The 22,880-nt window shown below is 49.5% G+C and overlaps 1 long non-coding RNA gene across 1 annotated transcript; it reads right to left on the bottom strand.

Moving 5' to 3' along the window:
* Positions 1-3,018: 3,018 nt before the first annotated feature.
* LOC132249557 (uncharacterized) lies at positions 3,019-8,912 on the bottom strand. Its single transcript, XR_009461051.1, has 2 exons — positions 8,436-8,912; positions 3,019-6,159 (listed from the first exon to the last, which is right to left on the bottom strand). It is a non-coding gene; the product is annotated as an uncharacterized LOC132249557 (long non-coding RNA).
* Between the last annotated feature and the right edge of the window lie 13,968 nt (positions 8,913-22,880).

Consider the following 22,880-nt stretch of genomic DNA (forward strand, 5'->3'; position numbering starts at 1 on the left):
GGCTCAAAAGGGCTTCAAGACATTGGTGGGACTTTCCAATCAGGAGGTGATGGAGGAGAGGCTGCCCTGCCCTTGCCCAGAGGGGGACCACGAGGGTGAGGGGGAGGTGAAGAGCCCTGGACCTGATTGAGAACTGCACCTTGCAGGTCTGGCAGACTTTGGGGGGAGAGCCTCTGAAGAGAATATAAGGACAGTGTGCATGCAGCAGATGCACCAAGGGATGAAGAGAAGAGCGGGGCTTAGAAGAGTTGAGGAGAGCTGCTCAGCAGGATGAATCAGTAGCCCAGAAGAGTCCCTGATGACTTTCGTTGGTGGCGGGAAGTGGCAGATGGCTCCAGCGGCCAGGCTCTTGGCGCGCAGCACAGTGCCTGGTGTCCACACCCTGGGAGTTGTGTGAGGTGGCTTAGGTCAGAAGCCCCTGGCATGCAGCTAGAGACATGGTGCATGGATTGGTGCATGGAGCAGGACCCAGGGAACTGCTCACAGTGGCTCAGGTCCCCAACCTCTGGTACGAAGCCAGGAACTTGGTGCACGAAAGGCGAGAGACCCTGGTAGCCACTTGAGGTGGCTCAGGTCTACACCTGCTAGCACTGGGCCAACAGCTCAGTGCAGATGACACTGCACAAGGTGGCTTGGGCCTTCAACCCTTTAGCAGAAAGGGTGCACGTGAGGGTACATGGGGCCCCGTGCTGGCCAGTAGGCCAGAAGGAGTAGAGGCAGCTGGGTCTCAGCAGGAGGGGTATTAGCTCGTCAACCAGGAGATGCACACCACCCACCCAGGACCCAGAAGCTGTCTGTGAGTTACCCAGGAAAGGGGATTCCCACAGGGAAGGGGAAAGTTGCTCTGAATGGTGAGGCTGCAGGGGGGGAAGCCTACATGAGGGAAGGCTGCCTGGGTCTAAAGTCTCTCCCTCTGGGCCTGTCCCTGAAGGTCACAGTGGAATCTGGAGAGCATTGAGGATTTCCCCTCCCATTGGCTACTGGAGTGCAGCCAATGTCCCAGTGGGTCACTTGAGGGGTTTTGGGAAAGGGCTTAAAAGGTTATACATCTTATATTTTGAAGGTGAGCAACTTATATGTTGTAATATTGTGCCTTATATTTTTTGTACTTCTTTATTTGTGTATTGGTAGTTTAATAGAGTCTATAACCCTGCCTGGGGAATCCACTGGGACCCCTTGCTTACCTGTATTTATCTGTCACTTACCTGGAACCCCAGTGGTGGTGACCCATTGTAGAGAATAAGGTTTATATATATATCTATATCTATATATATATCTACATATATATATAGATATAGATATATATATATCTATATCTATATATATGTCTATTTTTATCCATTTATGTAAATAATAGTAAATTTGTACATAGTTAAGCTCCACATTGTCCTGGTCTGGATCCTTTGGGACAGGGAGAAACTGAGTAGTCTGCAGTTTTATTCGCAGCACCCCTGCCAGCTAACTATCCCCTTCAATTGGACAAGGGAGTACATATCTGTGTATGTCCAAGCTACACTAAATTAATATTTTGCCTTTGTTTTCCATAAGGGTGATGTTGACCATGGGAGTAAAGGCAGGGTGGATTGAAATGGGAATGAGATTATATTCATGGAAGTTACAACATGCATTCAAATGGAGGACACATAGGGTCCTGCTACACATTAAAATTAAGGTTGGACAGAAACCAGCTATAGAGTTGTTAGACATTTTCAAGCACTAACTTTATAGCTGCTTGGCTCTTCTTATAGCTGGATAGTCATTTTTATCATGTGATAATTACTTTGCACTTGTGGCTGGTCTTACTCTGCATGTGTGGCCTAAAGTTATTGTACAATTAACCAGTTAATTGCATCATATATTTAATGTGTAGGAAGTGCTATAGTAATCTGCATTTTAGAAATCTGAAAGAAACAGCACATGACACACCAGGGCCAATACCAAATAATTTTAGCAAAACTATCATGTCAGAGATAGTACCATATGATTGAAAAATAACAAATGTAACACATTTATTTAACAAGTGATCCATGCAACCAGAGTTGCATTAGTCTGACCTCCATAAGACTTTGGAACAAATCTTGAATGAACGAATAATTTGTACACGGTGGAAATAAATGCAAAATGGACTAACCTGCAAAATAGATTTTTCAGAAGTAGACCATGCCATAACCATATAATTTTCTTTTTTAACAAGATTTTTTAAATTAATTAACTGCGATAGATCTCATTTATCAATGCTTTGGTAAAACGTTCTGTAAGATATGTGACTGGGTTGAATGCATACATGAGAATATAAAGTTACTTTTTGCTGAATCTATTAATGGCAATGCATGCATAGCTTTATTTTATGTTCACAACATATTATGTGCTTGCCAGCCTGGCAGTGCTCTTTCTCACATGCATAGTTGGACAAATATATTACATTCAATACAGTGGCACATGGGAAATTATTTGTTAAACTGGGAAGATAGGGATTAGTAAAGGAATTGTCAGATAGGTTAAAAACGGATTAAGGAGGGTGGCATTGGCAAAAAGATGTACTGAAAAGGGAAGTATCATTTGCACTCAAAGGGTGCATCCAGACAAGTGCACATGTTGCACATGCAAGCATTTCTCACACTGCTGATTTTCAGCACAGGGGATTTTTCTGACACCAGGAGATCCTGGTGCTAGAAACAAGCAGGGTGGTACACATGGTGGCAGCATGCACTGCCAAAGCGTGTGTGCACAGGCATTCCCCAGGGACAAGTAGCAGTTGCACAACTATGTGATGCTGCTATTTGTCCCTGAGGAAATGCATATCCACTCTTATGTGGATGTGCCCAAAGGGTGCATCTACATGTGCATTTTACTGGGTGCATCCACATGAGATACTTACTACTTAAAGATGCATACTGCTCAGTAGCTCATTACCACTGTGCAGTAGATCACTGGGCATGACCCATGATGTGACACTACAGCACAGTAGTAATGAGCTGCTGGGCATGTCTATGAGACACTACGTCACCAGAGTGATGAGCTACAGTGACAGTGTTAGTGGACATTAACCGTAATGCTGTCGCGCAGTAAGGTCTGTACAGCATGGTCAAAAATACCCCATGCACTGGGCACATAATGACTTTGGGACAAAAAGTTGGAATGTGCTGATGAAATTTGTTGATGATCCAAAACTGGTAGGTGTTGTCAATGAAGAGGACTGGGATATATATCATACAGATAAAACTGGATGACCTGAAGACTGGAGTAACAGAAATGGAAGAAATGTTGGAGTATAAAATGCAAGATCATTAAGGATTAATAGCAAGAATTTCTACTAGTAGCTGAAGATTCCTCACTTAGACCCATAGAAGAAGAAAGACTACAGATATATCTACACATGGTGGTGACATGTCCTGGCTGGAACAGTTGCAGGCACACAAACACATACCTGCTCAACTTGAGAAATGCAGGGTGAAGATGATCTGGGGTGTTCCTATCTGACTGCTCTGAATACCTCAGTTTCTGGTGTATTTGAGAGTAGCCACTGGGAACAGCCCCAGTGCACCTTCACTGATATACTTCTGGGTTTGGAGAATACAAGCAATACTGGTGGGTGGCTGTGACTGAAGCCATCCTGGTTGGGGCTTGCAACTACTGTTATGAAGACATGTTCTACCATCCTCTAATGTGATGCAGCTATTAAAAAAAACAACAAACACAATCTTGGGACAAATCAATGCATGTCCAAGAGACAGAGAAGTATTAGTGCCATTGTACAAAGTACTTTTGAGACCTCACTCGTACAATATAGGTAGAAAAGTCACTAAGCTTACAAGAGGACTCTGAAGTGCTTGGGTCATTTAACCTAATGATCAGAGGCCAACAAGGGATAAAATTGCTCTTTTAAGTGTACCTGGGGGTATGTATCAGGGAGAAGAGCTATTAAAAGCTAAAAGGCAATATTGGCAAATGCTTATGCAGTAGCTACGAATTAATTTGGGATGGAAAATAAAAGGTTCCTATCCATCAGACGAGAGTGTTTTTTAAATAAAAAAAAAACAGCTAGTATTAAAGATAATGCTTGATAAATTTATGAGTTATGAATGGGAGCAAAAACATGACTAGTTTTAAGGTGGAGATTCATGAGGTTTTTTAATTTGATTACATGAATTTGTCTCTGTTGCAGGGAGCTAAATGTCATGACCCAGGACATGGAATGGGAAAGGACCACTTAGCTTTGCATCTAGGTCCAATTGCTTGTATACAGTAAGAACTTTTCAATGCTACAAGTGTGCTGATGGGGCATAATTAAGGCCTTTCATTGGCTTGTTTCATCTCCTCCCACCTATTTGTGCCAGGGATGAGAAGTAGCACCAGTGCAAAACCTGCTTCCTCTCCCATACAGATATTTTGCAGTGTTGGTGCTTACCTTGTGTTTCTAAGCCATGCCTATCTCTTTTAACATGCAACAAGGAGTACCTGGATAATGCAGGATGCTTATTAGGCCTGATTATGATCAGATTTATACCTGTCTAAATCAAAAGTAAATTCAATGAAGTCTGAAGGCTGCATGTCTATTAGAAGCTTTGCAATGCTCATCAAATTGCTGTAAAATGGGAGTGGAATTATGAGAAGGATTTTTTGTGAGGTTTAATGTACTAGGAAGCTGTAAGTAAAGCAATGAGAATATAATAATGGAATTTATAAATCTGCACTGACTGCTTGTTTGGGTTCAGTTTGGACAAGCATCCAAGAGTTCTGGTACCTAGGAGCTGGTACCCTGGGGCCGAAGTCATAAATTAGGATTTCATTGGACTTGATGTTGTACAAATAACAAACAGAAAGACACTGTCACAAAGAGGCAATGACCTAAGCATTACAGAAAAGAGTTACATATAGGCAGACAAGAGCTGAAGAGAACATGGTAACAGTGAGACAGCTTGATAAGCCATGGTCTCAGTACACCAAGAGACAAAACACTGAACCTCACTTTCTGGAGTTCTGAAATCCCAGAAATGGGTTGGAAATCACATGACGTTATTACATCTGACTTTTTTGGTCCTAATAGTGAAACAAGTAAACAATATCTCTTGGTACATTTTGACATGTCCAGTTCCAGTCAAGTTCCAAAAACAAAAAAGAAAGAAAAAGAGGGGGAAACAAACCCTCCAAGCTCTAAAAAAGCACAGCAAAGTTTGAATAGAGTGAGAGAGGGGAGGACAGTTCTTATTTATTCAAAACAGTTTCCTCTCCATATTCACAATATCATATTATGATTCGGTTTCTCTGCTATATAAACTAGCTCTTCTATAAAGGGTGTCTATTCATCTTTCCTCTTTTATTCTGACTACAACAATATTACTCACCAGCTGACTATTCCTGGATTTTACATAAATAGAACAGATAAAAGTCACAGCAAAAAGGGGGAGGAGGGGAGGCCGCATCACCTGACTGCCTTCCACCTCTTGTCCTTCCTTTCTAGTGATACTACTGAAATTAATGAATGCCCTATCTTCCTGCAGTACAGCAGTGTACAGTACATAGCAAAGTCTCTTAATGGGTCAGACCATGAGAGTTCACAACTCAAGCACTCAAGCATGCTTCCCTCATACTAATTGTGTCCAGTCAAATAACAAGATCAGTGCAGATTCTAAATCATTGAGGCTTGTTAAAATGCCACTGCAAAGATTCTTTGTGCCATTTTCAGAGAGTAATTTCATGCTGCGATGTGCTCTAGAAATAGAAAACAGAGGAAGAAGAAAAAAAGAAATACAACTTTCCTTTATAGAATTAACTATATTTCTTCCTGATTACTGTATCAAAAATATGCAACAGGATTGCTTTGATTGTTTAAGAAAAACGCCCTTATAAGTGTATGGCTTTTACAACAGGGTAACTAGAGGTGGGCACAAGACTGACAGTTGCTGCAGCTGCTGACATAGGTGCCATAACCAGTGCCAGGGAATGGACACAACCACTGTCTCTGACACAACTGATATGTGCAGTGCAGAGGCTGGTTGTTTTGCCTGAAATATGTATGCATTTCTGTAAACTTCAGTTGACTTTTCCCTTGCATCACAGCTGTGCTTCAATTGTTCTACGGTCCATTGCGTTGGAATCCAAATCCATGGCATTGTCTTCTTTCCTGTGTAGTATTGTCGGTGTAACAGCTACTCCTGGCTAGGGGCAAATACAGATCTTAGCTGCATGTACCTACTACAGTCACACCAAGTTGTGTCATATAACATGAAAGCTATAACTGGCCCTGGATCAGAATAAAACTCCATTACCTTCTCAGTAAGCATTCTAGGATTACTGCAGGTTTGGATTCAAGTGCATTAGCAGAGAATACAGGGGAACTAACAGCCTAATGGCAAGACACTTCTAGCACTTTTCCACTTGTGCTCATTCTAATAGCCTGAGGGGCAGACACTACTATAGCTCCATTAGACAGCCTGAAGTTGATGAAAATGTCACATATGCTGGGTATTATCAACTAGGTTACTTTAAAACTTACTATCCATATAACCTTTGTGAATTACATTTAGCATGCTTTGAAACATAATCACTGTCATATGTTAACCAGGGCACTAAGGACCTAAAAAGGTCATACAATGAATTGAAATTTCTTTAAATTGCAAATATAAGATGGTTTGGCTTTTGGATTCCTTTTATTTAGAATAGGGACTAAAATCATTCCACACAATGGCTACAATATGTGACCAGGCTTTCAATAAAGCTGAATCTAAAAAATATTAGGAGAAAGAGAAATCAAAGGGCCACTAGATATCCCTGATATTTTAAAATGCAGTATCTTAAAATATTTTCTGTAATGTAGTGTTTCATCAGAAATATTTCTGTGGATATAGTTCTTCTATTGTTGGGGTGGACAGTGCTTATATGAGGCACTTTCCTGATATTTCATGTTAGGAAAAATAGATTAAAATTCTTTTATAACTGGCAATGTCAAAAAATCTTATGCTGAAAAACTGATGTGCTTTTTTGTCCGTGTATCCATTTTAAAAGTCTATTATTTTCACACATGCATTTTTATTTCATAAGAAGTGATTCCAGAAATAGCCAGCAGCCCTACACACAAGAGAAAGCGTATGTTAAACAGACTAGCAAGCATATTAAATTAAAAATTGAACTTCAGTTAGAATTTTGTTTCAAGTGTCCAGGGCCATGTGTAGATGAAATGAGAGGCGTGCGTGCACAATACTTTAAAGCAGGTTAAATGCTTTTGCATCACTTTAATGGTGTCAGTGTCTGCATATCTTGGTGGTGTATTGTGCATTAATTCCAGCTGCTGCAGTAATGCGCCTTAAATGACTTGGGGCACAGCAAACTAAAACTCTTTTGAAACACTGGGCCCTGTGCAGCTCCATGGCTCTGCATGAAGCCCTACAGGCAGCCTGGCAGCAGCCTGTGAAAGCAGGATCTACAAGAAAAGCAGCGAGCCTGATCTCCACCCCCTAGTCCCACCTGGAGCCTGCCTACCTGAGCTGTGCAGGGGCCCAATGCTTCCCTCTGCGGCTGCGGTGCCCCCCGGGACCACCCAAGCCAGATGCTTGCAGGTGGGTGCTGTCTGGGTGGGGGTGTGCAGCTGCTGCGGAGGGAAGCACCATCCCCTGCCCCTCCCCTCCCCCGCAGCCCAGGGACCACTCCACCCACTGGCAGCTTACCCTCCCCTCCCCGCCAGACAGGCAGGTAAGTCAGTGGGGTGTGTACACAACACAGGGGTTTAATCAGTCCTAAATTGAAGCAGTGTTTTTAAGACCCACCGCTTCAATTTTGGGCCCCCATTTGTCTACACATGCCCCAGGGTACTAGTACTAGGGTTCATGGGAGAACTGGCTGAGATAGACTAAGAACCATATTAGCACACAAACCGTAAATAAATCTGAAGGCTGTACTGCTATTATGCTTGGCTTTACAGGAATGTATGAGGGTTCAGCCAGCCCTTATCTCAGGCTTATGCCTCAGTGCAGAATCCAGTCACAATAAATAATGTGGCTGGTTATGTAAAAATACAGCTGCATGTTGGGAAGACTGGAGCACTGACCTTCTCAAAGCACAAGTGCTGTGACCCTGTTTCTCTTTGTGGTGTCTAACCATACAAAGGGGAGGAACATTTTGAACCCATTTAACAGAAGGAACAACAACTGATTTTCAACTATCAGGGAGCCCTCCTGAGACTTCTTTCTGCTGCACACCAGTATAAAGTTGGACTGTCTCTTTTAGGTGTATGTGGTCCTTAACATTTTTTCCTCTTCAAATCTATTTTGATGCTACTTTCCCCATTCAGCCTTATGCTTCTTTATTCAAAGTCACCGTTTTTAACATTCCCCTAAATCACTAAAGGGCTATGATTACCTTCATAGAAATACAAAAGGACCCTGTTCAGCCAATACAAAACAAGCAAAATAGTCATGAAAATTCATAAAGTATCTCACCATTTAAATCCCTTTAAAGGCCTTTTCCCTCTCTGCAGTGTTTCAGCATTCCAGATTTAAAAATCCTCCAGCCAAAAGAACCTGAAAGAAATCCCTTTGGAATTTGTCAGCATTGATGTCAGTGCAGGCAGCACTCACAGCTCTCCAGGACAGTTACAGAACAATAGCATGTAGTGTTTTATGATTTTACATCTCCTGCTTCTCCTGCAGGGATCTGCCACTTGGTATGTTTGTAAAGCCATGGCCATGGATATAACAGAATGCTTTCAGAGTCTAGAATAGGATAACCATATTTTGAAAACACTTACTGAAAATTTACAGCCATGGTCTTTTATAACAAAATGCATCTTGAGCGTTCTATTAAAGACAAGATTCTGGATGTGTTCATTTCATTTCAGAAAAAGGTCATGCTGCACCATCTAAAATAAAATAATACAATAAAAATGCTAAAAGCCAGAGGCAGATGTTTAGTTTTTGTTTCAGGCAGTAAAACACTATGAGTATTCAATGAGGCATAACAGTTTCTTTGCTTGTTGGAATGCACTGTATGTGGCACATGCACAAAAACTACCATGATTATATCTAAACTATTTGGGACTTATTTAAAAGAGTCGGAATGTTTAAAATACTTATGGATTAATCTTTATCCAAAGATTTCAGAGAACTTAAAACATTAAATAAGATCTTCCATGACTATTCTGATGTACCTTATTCTTTTACAGATGGGGTAAACTAAAGCAGGGAACAGTATTTTATACTGTAAAATGTATACTTTATAGATTTTAAGTGAAGAACATCATTTTAACTGACCTCCTCTATATCGCAGGACATTGAATTTTGACCAATTCATTCTGGAATTGAGACAATTTACTTATGTTTGGTGAGAGCACTCTTAGACATGTAGAAAATCAGGATTGGAAGGGACCTCAGGAGGTGATCTAGTCCAATCCCCTGCTCAAAGCAGGACCATCCCTAACTAAATCATCCCAGCCAGAGCTTCGTTGAGCTGGGCCTAAAAAACCTCCAAGGATAGAGTCCACAACTTGGTTGACTCTTCCAGAGGCCTGGATGACTCTTCCAGAAACTCATTTAGGCTTGATTTGAAAGCATGAAAATATAGGGAAATCATTGTTTTTCTTGACAGTTTTTTCTAGTGGCTAATCATTCCTACTATTAAAAATGTATTTTATTAGTAATTTGAATGTATCTGCTTCAACTTCCTGGTACTGGTTCCTGTTATGCTTTTCTAGCTAGATTAAAGAGCTTTTTAGTATTAGGTATCTTCCCCCTTTAAAATACTTAGATACTATTATCAAGTCATTTTTCATCTTCACGATAAGCTAAACAGATTAAGGACTTCAGATCTTTCACAGTAAGATATTTCTTTCTGACTTTGAATAGTGTTATGGTTTTATTTTTTTAACCTCTAAGTTTTCTATACGTGTTTTAAAATGTAGACACAACAACTGAATGTAGTATTCCATTACTACATCCTAGAATTTGATACTTAATATTTATCCATACTTACTACTCCATATCAAAGGATTGCATTAGCTCTACTTGCCACAGAACTACAGTATCAACTCTTGCTGGATCCCATTGTTATAAACATTAGAACTGAAAGTGTTAAAGTTATCAACAGAATTTAGTTGCTTAATCCCCATTAACTTTAATTTGAAAATCTCATTCTAAATTATGATGGGTTCTATGACAAAAACAGAGTTATGGTATTTACCCAAATACAAGATGACTCTGAATTTAAGATGACCCCCCCCCCCCCCAGTAATTAGATTCTACACATAGAAAAATCTATAAATTTATTATAATTTTCCATGCATAGACTCTAATTATTAAAGGATCATCTTAAATTCATCCCCCCCACTACCGCAAGTGGTAGGGAAAATGGTGATCAGGGGCGCAGTAATGGGACAGGTGATGGGGGGAAAGTGGAGGGACAGGCAGTAAGGAGGCAGATAGTGTGAGAGCTTACTGCTGCCTGCCCCCTGCTTCCCCATTTTGCCTGTCCCCTTCATTCTCAAGTCCCTGCTCCCCATTTCCCCATCCTCCCTTTCCCCCTCTACATTATTTCTGCCCCCTGCAGCCTTGGGTCCCTACCTCCCCTTCCTCCCATCTCTTCCCAACAATGTTTCTACCCTTGTCTGTCCTTCCATCTTCCTCTTATGTTTGCTTCATGCTGGCAGGTTCCATCCCTCCTGCAATTTGTGGGCAATGAGCCTGGCTCCAGACTGGCCTCATATCAAAAGCTCAGAGCAAACATCTCTGCTACAGGGCTAGGCTGAAGTTGTGCTCTGTGCTCCAGGTTACAGCAAAAACAGAGCCTGCAAGCACAGAACAAAGATAAGAGGGAGAGGGAGGGGGGTAAGTGGCATACTGGGGAGACAGGGGGCAGGGGCAGCTTAAGGTTGGGTGGGAGGAATGTTGGGGGATGCAGAGGTGGTGGAAGGCAGGCAGCAGCTGCATCTATGGCACCAAGCAAAGAATGGAGCCAAAGCTAGATCTGCTGCTTGTTCCCTGCCACCTTGTATTCGAATGAAAGATGAAGGGCTTTCCTCACCTCCCCCCTGCCATATTAAGTGGGGGAAAAAACCTTGTCTTTTAATCTAGTAAACAGAGTATCTAGATAGATACATTTAGCTATTGATATACAGATAAATCCAGCTGTAATTATACAAGCATACACAAAATATCCTTTCCTGTTATAGAAAAATGTATATTTATTGACCACAATAATTACAGCCATAACAGCAGCCCAATAGCCAAAGCTCCCTTCCTTCATACCTCAACCCACTCTCTGAAACCAGTTCTCCAAATTACAGGTAAAAGATGACCTTTACAGCATGCCTAGAAGCTGAGAACTACAGGTTCTTGAAAACAATATAGCAAATGGCGACATTGTGTGTGTGAGAGAGACAGTGAGAGAGAGAGAGAGAGAGAGAGTGCATTATTCCCTTTCTAGCCCAACTATTGACCTCAACTTTTGTACTTATTTTTCCTGTGCAAAAGCAATATCCATGATTTACAATGCTGCAGCCTGTTTGGCCTGCTAAGCTTCTCTTGATCCTTCGTTTTCTTCCTCCCATATGTAGCAACAACCTGCTCTTCCACGCTGCCCCCACCATCTGGAAACTCCTCTATGCACTTAATTGATTCTATGATTCTTTCACTTCCCATTTGAAGAAGTATCTTTTCCCCCTGCCTTGCAACCTCTAACTTTGTCTCTAATAAAACAATCAAATCCTACCCTCTAGTTTCCATGTGCTCAGTCAAGCTCCCTTGCACTTAGCATCATAGAATCAAAGGACCAGAAGGGACCTACAAGTTCATCAAGTCCGGTCCCCTGCCATGGGCAGGAAGTTATTGGGTTCCAAAGAGCCCAACAAGGTACTTATCCAGTCTCATCTCAAACACCTCCAAGAATGGCGATGGCACCACCTCTGCTGGGAACATGTTCCAGGTTCTGGTAACCCTTACAGAAAAAAAGTTTTTTCTTATGTCCAGCCTAAATTTTCCCTCTATTGGCTTGTGCCCATTGGCCCTCATTCTCCCTTGAGGTGCCTTCCTGAAGAGTTGCTCCCCTAGATCTTGATGCTCACCCCTAACATACTTGTAGGTGGTTATCAAGTCACCTCTCAGGTTTCTCTTACTCAGACTGAACAGGCCTACTTCCTAGAGTCTCTTCTCATAGGGCCCATCCTCCAGGCCCCTAATCATATGGGTGGCCTTCCTTTGTACCCTCTTAAGCTTATCCACATCCTTCCTGAAGTGCAGTGCCCAGAACTGGACCCAGTACTCCAGCTGTAGCCTCACCATTGCTGAAGGAACAGAAGGAGAAGCACCTCCCTGGATCTATTGACAACACATCAGCTCATGCATGCGAGTTCTGTTTGCCCTGCTGGCAACCTCATTGCACTGTTGACTCATGTTCATCTTCTGGTCGATTGTGACCCTCAAGTTGCATTCAGAGGCTGTGCCAGCCAGTTTTTTTTTCCCTTCTTATAGATGTTAGATTCATAGATGTTAGGGTCGGAAGGGACCTCAATAGATCATCAAGTCCGACCCCCAGTTCTTCACCCCTACCACACAATATACGCAGATGTTACTGTGATATTATGCAATTGAAGTCCTTGCAATACCTTTGTATGAAGAATAGTATACAAAAACAGTCCTGTGCTAATGTGGCAATTGCTATTATAACTAATCTGTTGCATTCACTTTTTAAAAGGGGCTCAGGTTATGCCATCTTTTGTACAGTTGCCATCAACACAAGAAACCTGGTACTAGGCATCTTAGATGTGGCAATTGTCACATTACCACAGGACTATCATACCACACCCATTTTAAAACAAAGTAGTTGTGCTTCATTGTGTGATGGCCAGATCTATTGACTTGTCTTAAGCATTCTCAGAGCATACATCATGCACTCTTGAGCCCTCCAGGAGAAATGTGTGGAAGTTTGTGCAATTGTTGTACCCCTGGAAGCTAGGAGTTGAGCTCCTCTGACAAAGGCAATTATAGGTATATGAAAAAGTAGCAGACTAGGTGCCTAAAGAACTTCACAATTGAACAGGAAGCTGCTTAGTGAGTTTAGATCTCTTCAGAGTCTTTAGATAGCAACTAGCTAGCAGGGCTTTTGAGTTGCAGTGTTGGATTTAAATGTCTCAGTTTCACTTAAGTACTGCTTTTGGTGTCTTTGCTGAATTTTGCGCTTGTCTTAGATGCAGATTACCTTGGTATGCTGCTCCTAGAAATCAGGTGTTCAAATGTTTCATTTTCAAATAACTAACTACAGATACCAAATGCAATTTTCAAAAGCATCCCCTGACGGTACATCCATACCACGCCCTGGCACTGCCAGAGGTGCCTGGTCTTAAACATACCCCATTCATCCACTCCCACCTGTATGTGACAACCTGGAAATATGGATACCCCTTGCAGCCATTCCTGAGATTCTGTCTCTACTATTCTTTTGAGGGGTGCCCTGGTACAGCTTCACCACCATGGCTGGAGCATTCTTGACAGTGAGTGCCACATACAGTGTCTGGGACATGATGTAGATGTAATATAAGTGACATTAGAGCAGCAATCGCACTGAAGATTCATCAGTGTTGTATCCCTAAATCACTTAGGAAATCCAGCTTAAGTCAAATGTCCTTGAATTAAATAAGAATCCTTCAGTAGTTATGACAGCATGGAAGAGCACAAAACATATGGCTTTGCATCAACAATTCTTATTTCCTTGGCCCTTCAAGCAGCACATACCATCATCCAAACTGTTTAAACACACTTATGCATAATGAACTTGATATTTTTAAAATTGAATAAAAGTAGCATTACTGTTCTTAATATAGAAGGCAAAATTAGACTTCCAGGACTCACATTTTCATCTAGGAAGATTGCTGCTTGTTCTTCTATCACATTTCTAATGGCTATAATCTAAAGATAGTGCTCCATCTATCCTTCACTCATTTACTTTGTCTGCCTGTAATTTCATAATCCACTTTTCTTCATGTACACTTCAGTAAGGAGATCTGAAAAAATATGGAAAAAACACGCTCTAAGACCTTTTTTATTAAATCCCAAAGAATATACTGAATGCCTACTATATTTTTTTAGCTAACAGCTGTTGCTAGAAGAGGACCGGAAATCACCAGCAGGCCAGAATGTCTGTTATACAGCCTAGTGATAAACACTGAAGCTAGATGCATTATTATTAAGTGACTGAGGGAAAGAATAAATAAATCACACTGAGACCATGCAAGCAAAAATATATTCTCGTAGAACTCTTTTATCACAATATGTGCTTAGGCAGCTTTCAAAAACCATTGAGGTTTTATAATATCACTGCTCATATGGGAGAACCCTACACTATATGAGCTCTGGATGGTCAAACAGATGGAATACTCTACTGAGTGGTTTACCAGACACCTGTCATTTCTAAATGGCACTGGATAGTCTGGACTAACCCTTAATGTGACATCTGTGTCTCTGAATTTATAACTACAACTCCATGAGACTACACACACTGAAGTATCTGCTTGAATGTGTACATGGGTATCATTATGGAATTCATACATGCCAGCATTTTAGGAAAAAAAAAGATTAAATGGCATTATAACACCACTACTAAATGCTCATGGCAGGATCAGGTATTTTTGAGTCACTGACAGAATGATGTGACTGTAGTCAGTCTAAATGAAACAGATTTGGTAGAACAGTTTCAATTATGTACCTAAAAAAAGGTTCTGGACTGAATACAGCCTTATCAAATGCAGTTCACTGAGTCTGAAAGCAGTTGTAAATTCAGTGGAACTAGAAACTGCAAACCATGTAATTTGAAAATGTTCATCATCCAATACACCCTACAGATCATAGACAAGGGCCAGCTTAGTTAAACAAGTAACTCAAAAAATGTGTCAAATTGGATGGCTAAACACAAAGGGAGAAAACAATCTTTGTTGTTACCTACTATATAAAAAATACAATTAAGTACAAACATTTACAGTGTGGCAAGGCACAACATTGAACAGTTCCTATTGTAATTACTCTCAGGGCCCATAAATGTTTGGTATCGTAAGTGGTGTAAAGACAGAAATAGACATGATGAAACACAAAAATGTACAAAACCTGCCAAGGTCTCTCCCCAGCTTCCAATCCTCCTTGGCTTACTCTAAAACACATGCAATTGTAAAAATGTTAGGAGTCCCTTAGGATCTGTTGGTCTAGTAAATTAGCAGCTGGCCCCACCTCTTGCTTATTAAAAGAGGCTAATAGATATTTTAAAAGAAATCCTAAGAGTATGAAGAAAGAAAGACTTTTTTTTTTTTTTTACTTTTAAGAGACCTTTATTCCCCGGAGGGTGATGACTCGGAGCCAGTCAAAAGCATGTACAAGGATGCCCGAAGCTCTGGGCCTCATGGACAAGGCCTGGGCTCGTGGCCTGCAAGGCCTGCCCGTACACTCTAGACAAAAAAAAACACCCAACACAACGAACATAAGAAAGAAAGAAAGAAAGAAAGAAAGAAAGAAAGAAAGAAAGAAAGAAAGAAAGAAAGAAAGAAAGAAAGAAAGAAAGAAAGACTTTTAGACTTTTAAGAGACCTTTATTCCCCGGAGGGTGATGACTCGGAGCCAGTCAAAAGCATGTACAAGGATGCCCCAAGCTCTGGGCCTCATGGACAAGGCCTGGGCTCATGGCCTGCAAGGCCTGCCCGTACACTCTAGTCAAAACAAAAAAAAACCAACACAACGAACATAAGGACTATTTACAGTATTTACAGTTCTGCCAGCAGGGACACCCATGGAGGCCTCCGGGGTCGACCCGCACGAGCAAAAGTCCAGGGCCTCGGCCCGCTCGACGCGTCTCTGCGGCTTGAGCAGCCGGTGGCATCACAGAGCGAGGATCAGGCGTCCCGCCTCGACCCGGCACAGCACCCCCTCGAGGGCCCAGCGCTCCTCAAAGGCGGGCACCGTCCGCCGGAGGACAGCGTGCTCAAACTCGAGCGAGAGGCGGGCCCGCACCAGCAGGCGGAAGAGCTGCAGGGCGTCGACCATCCCGGTGCCGCTGAGCTGGTTTCGCCGGCTCTTCAGGGTGGCCATCTTGGCCTGGCCCAGCAGGAAGTTGGCCAGGCTGACCGTGGCCCGCTCGGCCGCCCGGTACGGAAAGGAGTGGACGTAGGCGTCTTCGGAGAGGTCTCGGCCCAGTACCCGAAGCAGTGCGCCCAGGGCGGCAAAGAGAGGCTGCAGCCGGGGGCAGTCGAGGAAGGCGTGGAAAATGTCCTCGTCCAGCACCCCCGGGCAGAAGGGGCAGGCCGCCGAGGCCGCTGGCTCCAAGTGACGCACAAAGGTGCCGGTGGCCAGGATGCCGTGCACGAGCCGCCACTGCAGGTCGCCGGTCTTCTTGGCGATGGGCGCCTTATACAGCGTGCGCCACGCCGGGGTCCCGGGCCGCGCCAGGCGCCGCCGCCACGCGGTGTCCGGGCGGCCGGCCAGCACCTGGGCGTGCCGGGTGCGCACCACCCACATGTAGAGGCCCTTGCGGGGCAGGGTGCCAAAAGGGCAGCCCGTATTGCTGCTGGGGGGCACCGGGAGCCTGAGCAGCGTGTTGGGCCGCTCGGCCAGCTCGCCGGGTACCGCTGGGATGACGGGTAGCGGTGGGAAGGCGTCTTCTGTCGCGTCTGCGGCGGGGAGGGGCCGGCGAGTCTGGAGATGGGCTTCCAGGGCGGTCGCTGCCTCCGTCGGGAGGGCGGCCCTAACGGCCCGCAGAAGCCGCCCCGCGGTGCGGACGGAGCGCATGGCCAGCCGGGCAGCCAGGGCCTCGGGTGACAGCCAGTCCGACCGAGCGGGGTCCAGGAGGTGCTCCAGGCGGGTGGAGCGCGCCTCGACGAGAGCTGCCGTGAGGCTGGCGGAGGCCAGGCTCGGCACGACACGGTGCAGGGCCGGGTTGTGGACCAAGGGCTCTCGAAGGAGCTGCGGGAACCGCAGGTGCCTGGCCTGGGGACAGAGATGGAAGGCCGCCCGCCAGGCCCGCACCACGCTGCGGTAGAACGGGGGAAGGACCGCCCCGTTCAGGAAGGTGAGGTCCAGTTGAAACAGCTCCCGGTCAAAGCCGAGGCCCCCCACTCGCCGCAGGAATCGGCACGCCAGCTGTCGCCACGGGAGGTGGCCTTCGGTGTACAGGAGCCGCTGGAGGGCCTGCAGCCGATAGGCGGCCACCCTGCTGGCCAGATCGATCAGGCCCTGGCCCCCCTCGCCGGTGGGCAGGTAGAGGGCAGCTCGTGGGAGCCAGTGGCGTCCGTCCCACAGGAAATCGACCAGGAGCCGCTGCAGTCGCTCCAGTAGCTCCGGCGGAGGGTCCAGCACCGCGCAGCGGTGCCACAGGGTGGCCGCCGCCAGGTTATTGATGACGAGGACGCGCCCCCGGTAGGAAAGGCTGGGCAGGCGCCAGCGCCACCGCTGCAGGCGGGCCTCCACTCCCTCCTCGAGGCCGTCCCAGTTGCGCGCCATGAAGGTCGCCGGCCCCAGGAACACGCCCAAGACCTTGAGGCCCTCGCGGCGCCAGGCGAGGCCCCCCGGCAAGTCCGGCGGAGGCCTGCCAGTCCATGCGCCAAGCAGCAGAGTGTCACTCTTGCCCCAGTTGATGCGGGCGGAGGAGGCGCGCTCGTAGGCCCGCTGGCAATCTGCCAGAGCCCGCACGTCTTCCCGGGTGGCGAGGAAGACGGTGACGTCGTCCGCGTAGGCCGACAGCCGGAGACGAGGGCCAGCGGACGGGCCCGTGGCCGATGGCAGGGCCACCCCGCTCAGGCGGCGGCGCAGCGCGTGTAACAGCGGCTCGATGGCCAGGGCGTAGAGCATGCCCGACAGCGGACAGCCCTGGCGAATGCCCCTGCGCGCGGGGAACGGAGCGCAAAGCACCCCGTTCACCTTGAGCAGGCTGGAAATGTCCCGGTACAAGACCCGGAGGGCCCCGGTGAAGAGGGGCCCAAAGCCAAAGGCCTCCAGCGTGCGGAAGAGGTAGGCGTGGCCCACGCGGTCAAAGGCCTTCTCCTGGTCGAGAGAGAGGAGGCCGACGTCGAGGCCAAAGAGCTCGCTAGCCGTGAGCAGGTCCCGCAGCAGGAACAGGTTGTCTTGTATGGTCCTGCCCGGCACGCAATAGCTCTGCTCGGGCCCGGTGAGAGAGGCCATGACCGCGCGGAGGCGGGTGGCCAGCGCTTTGGCCAGAATCTTGTAGTCCGCGCACAGCAGGGAGACCGGCCGCCAGTTCTTCATGTAGCCCAGGTCTCCCTTCTTGGGCAGCAGGGTCAGCACCGCTCGGCGGCAGCTGATCGGCAAGACCTTGTCGGCGAGGCTCTCCTGGAAAACGCGCAGGAGGCTGGGGCCGAGGAGAGGCCAGAAGGTCTTGTAGAACTCGGCAGGCAGCCCGTCGAGGCCCGGGGCTTTGCCGGAGGCGAGGCCGGCCGTGGCGGCCGCCAGCTCTTCCAGGGACAAGTCCCGCTCCAGCTCGCCGGCCTCCAGGGCATCGAGACGCGGTAGGCCCTCGTGGAGTTCCCGCGTGGCCTCGGGGCACGACGGCTCGGCCGCGAACAGGTCGCGATAGAAGGCGACGGCACGTTCGCGGACTTCGCCCGGCTCTGTAATGACCCGGCCCTCAGGAGTCTTGAGATGGTCCAAGGCTTTGCTCGCTGCCCGCCGCCGCTCCAGGTCGAAAAAGAAGCGGGTCGGGGCGTCGGTTTCCACCAGCTCCTGGCAGCGGGCGCGGATCCTCGCGCCGCGGGCCGCGCTCTCCGCCAAGTCGCGCAGGCATTTCCTGCGGAGCCGGAGGCTCTCGCTCAGTGCCGCGTCGCTGCCGGCGGCCAGCAGAGCAGCCTCGAGCTCCGCCACGTCCTCCTCCAACTCCCGGATACGGCGGCGCGTCTCGTTCGCGGCCAGCTGGGTGTACTGCTGGCAGAAGGCTCGGGTCTGGACCTTGCCCACGTCCCACCACAGCTTCCAGGAGGAGTGGCTCGGTCTCGCAGCCTCCCACCTCCGCCAAAAGTGGGCAAAGCAGTCCCGGAAATAAGAGTCCTGGAGCAGACTAATGTTCAAACACCAATACGGTGCCCGTGCACAGGCTCTCCCCGGCAGGCTCAGTTCGCTGAAGGCCAGGCCATGATCTGATAGACCCGAGGGAGCGATGCGGCTGCTGCGCAGGAGTGGCAGGTGGTGCCTGGTGATATAAAGGCGGTCGAGGCGAGCCATGGTGAGACCGCCGGCGCTCGTCTTGGCCCAGGTGTACTGGCGCGCATCGGGATGCAGGGCTCGCCAGACGTCCACGAGGTCTGCCCCCTCCAGTGCAGCTTGCAGCTTGCGAGCGGAGGGCAGGTGGGGCTCAGGCCCTGTGCGGTCGAGGCGCGGGGCAGTGGTGCAATTGAAATCGCCCCCGAGGAGGAGCAGGTCATCATCCTCGCTAGCGTCGCGCAGGACGGCAGCCAAGCTCTCAAAGAAAGCGACCCTCTCCTGGCCATCGGAGGGCGCGTAGATGTTGACGAGCAGCAGACGGTGTTGCGCGAGGGTGACGCGGACGGTCAGCAGGCGGCCGGGGACGACCTCCCGCGGCACCGCCGCGTCAAGCTGCAGCTGCGGCGATAAGAGTGTCGCGACCCCCGCGCGGAGGTTGGTGCCGTGGCTCAGGAACACCTGTCCTCGCCAGGCAGCCCGCCAGGCCGCCTGGTTGAACCTGTCAAAGTGGGTCTCTTGTAGGAAGGCGATGGCCAGCCTCTTCTGCCGCAGGAGCTCCAGGACGGCCTCGCGCTTCACCGCGTCTCGACAGCCGTTGACGTTGAAGGTGCCAATGGTTGTGGCTGCCATGGGAGTGGGTGTGGGAGAGGAGGAGCAAAGCAGAGTGCGGGTGGAAGAGCGAGCACCCAAGAGCAGAGCAAGGCAATACAGACAGGTCAGGGAAGGCCTACCGTGCCCTACTCTAGTCGAGGGACCCGCCCAGGCCCCACTCCACTCTCACCCTCTGGGCAAGCTTGTCCAGACGGTAGGCCATCTGACGTGTGCCCCGATCTTGCTTCATGAGCTTGACTGCCGCCCTGGCAGCCTTGACAAACACTTTGGGGTCCGCACACCACTGGGTGATGTGCCCCGCTACATTTTTCTGCCCCTTGGTTAGCTTCAGCAAGGACAGGAGTCCCCCATAGTCAGGAGAGACCCAGGGGGGCTCCGCCAGCTTGGGGTGGATGTTGCCCACGGAAGAGCGGCGAGGCCGCACCCCCGGCGGGAGCTCGCCCGCAACTGCAGCGTCGACCCCCTCGATGTCCAGGCACATCAGCCGCCTCTCGTCGTCCGAGTCGAGGACGGGCTCCGCGAGGACATTCCCTGTCTTCTTGGGGGGGGAGGGGCCATCCCGCTCACGACGTCTCTTGCGAGACTCCGAGAGCTGGATCTCCATCTCGCTAACGTCCCCATCTGCTCCGGTAGGCTGGGGCGTGACCAAAGGGGCAGCGGGCTCTCCCGCCACCCCCGGGGCCAGGCCACCGGAAGAGAGACATTCGCCACTATCCCTGCTGCCGCCTGACTCCGGGGGCTGGGGGACAGGCGAGGGGAGGGGGACCCCTGAAGGCCCCTCCCCCCCACCCGCTAAGTCTGCCTCGTCGGTGGCTACATCCGACGGGGCGGGTGGTGTGGCGGCCGGAACGGGGTCCGGCCCTGTAGTGGGGGGGTCCTCGGCACTGGCCGAGGAGGGGTCTGTCAGGGATGGGGTGTCCTGAGAGGCCCCCCTCATCTCCCTCTCTTTTTCGGGTGGTAGGGAGGATGCCCGAGCCCCATCATCCGATGAGGCTCCAGCACCGCAGTCCCCGGCCACCCCAGCCACTTCGGCCGGGGCAGGCAGGGGGCAAGGGGAGGCGTCCGCCTCTCCACCCGGTGGGGCTGCCGCACCGAGGGCAGGGGGCGCCACAGACGGGGGAGGGGGCGGCGGGGCCATGGTAGCAGCACCAGCCCCTCGGCTGGACGATGGCTTCCCGCTGGAGACCCCGGTCCCCTGAGATGGAATGGGGGGGGAAGGAGGTCGGGAGGAAGAGCTCCCAGCCTCCCTGGGCCTGTCGCGTGCCCCAGAGGTCGACGCGCCGTCTCTCGGCGCTGCCGCAGGCGGCGATGGTCCGGCCGCCTTGCTCCGAGGGCACTGCGCGGCCAGGTGGGAGGAGCCCCCGCACTTGAAGCACGTGGTCTCTCCCACAGACAGATAGATAATAAACCGCCGCCCCTCGAGCGTGAGGCTCAGGGAGCGAGGCAGCGACTGGGGGCCCTCCTTGAGGAGCATGAAGACCTGCCTCCGAAAGGACAGGACGTGCTTGCCCTGAGGGTTCTTGTTTCCCATCGGCAGGCGGCGAAAAGGACTCGCAGGAACCCCATAGGCCTCGAGTCCCCTGGCCAGCTCCCGATTGGAAATGTGCGGTGGGACGTTGGAAATCACCACCCTCACTGCCTGAGTCTCTAGGGGCGTGACGGGGTAGTGGATGCCCGCAATGTCCAGGCCCTCCGCACACACCCTGTCAACCAAGGCGGGCTTGCTCAAATAGATCATCGGGACCGTGTTCACGCGCCCCGCGTAGCGGATGGTACGCCATCCCAGGAGGGCGGCCAGAGCCTCCACGCAAGCCTCGAGCCCCACATGGAGAGGGGCATGAACCCTCAGGCCATGAGACAGTGGGAGGTCCTGAGAGACATCCTCATGCCAGCTGCCAGGCGTAGGAGCCGCCATTCCTCGCCAGGACAGGGTTAAACTGCGAAGCGCAGCAAAAAAAAAAAAAAAAAAAAAAAAAAAAAAAAGCCTCAGGCTGGCCCGGGGACTGGGACTGGGAGGGGGCTGAAAACGCCCCAAAATCGGCCTGAGGGGGAGCAGAGCAACCCCGCAGGGGCTCAGGGCAAGCCCCAAGGCAGGGGGAGATGGCAGGGACCAAGGGAAGGGGCCCTGGGGGAGGGAGGCAGCAGGAATCACAGGGAGAACTCAGGCAGGGGTGGGGGAGGGGCAGAGGCAAACGAGGCTGCCAGAGCCCAGGGGAAAAAGGCTCAGAAAGTGGGGGGAAGGGGCAGGGGGGGGGTCCCCAGGGACAGGGTGGGGAGAGGCAAGGGTTGTTTTGGGGGGGGGGCAGGAAAAGGGGGGCAGGGAGTGCGAGGCAACGAGCTGAAAGCACCTGAGCTGGAGGAGCTTAGAAGGGCTTCAGCTGTCGGCGGCCATCTTGAAAGAAAGAAAGAAAGAAAGAAAGACTTTTGACTTTTAAGAGACCTTTATTCCCCGGAGGGTGATGACCCGGAGCCAGGCAAAAGCATGTACAAGGACGCCCGAAGCTCTGGGCCCCACGGACAAGGCCTGGGCTCGCGGCCTGCAAGGCCTGCCCGTACACTCTAGACAAAAAAAAACCACCAACACAAAGAAACATAAGGACTATTTACAGTATTTACAGTTCTGCCAGCAGGGACACCCATGGAGGCCTCCGGGGTCGACCCGCACGAGCAAAAGTCCAGGGCCTCGGCCCGCTCGACGCGTCTCTGCGGCTTGAGCAGCCGGTGGCATCACAGAGCGAGGATCAGGCGTCCCGCCTCGACCCGGCACAGCACCCCCTCGAGGGCCCAGCGCTCCTCAAAGGCGGGCACCGTCCGCCGGAGGACAGCGTGCTCAAACTCGAGCGAGAGGCGGGCCCGCACCAGCAGGCGGAAGAGCTGCAGGGCGTCGACCATCCCGGTGCCGCTGAGCTGGTTTCGCCGGCTCTTCAGGGTGGCCATCTTGGCCTGGCCCAGCAGGAAGTTGGCCAGGCTGACCGTGGCCCGCTCGGCCGCCCGGTATGGAAAGGAGTGGACGTAAGCGTCTTCGGAGAGGTCACGGCCCAGTATCCGAAGCAGTGCGCCCAGGGCGGCAAAGAGAGGCTGCAGCCGGGGGCAGTCGAGG

The sequence above is a fragment of the Alligator mississippiensis genome, chromosome 3, assembly GCF_030867095.1.
Source record: "Alligator mississippiensis isolate rAllMis1 chromosome 3, rAllMis1, whole genome shotgun sequence".
Taxonomy (NCBI): Eukaryota; Metazoa; Chordata; order Crocodylia; family Alligatoridae; genus Alligator; species Alligator mississippiensis.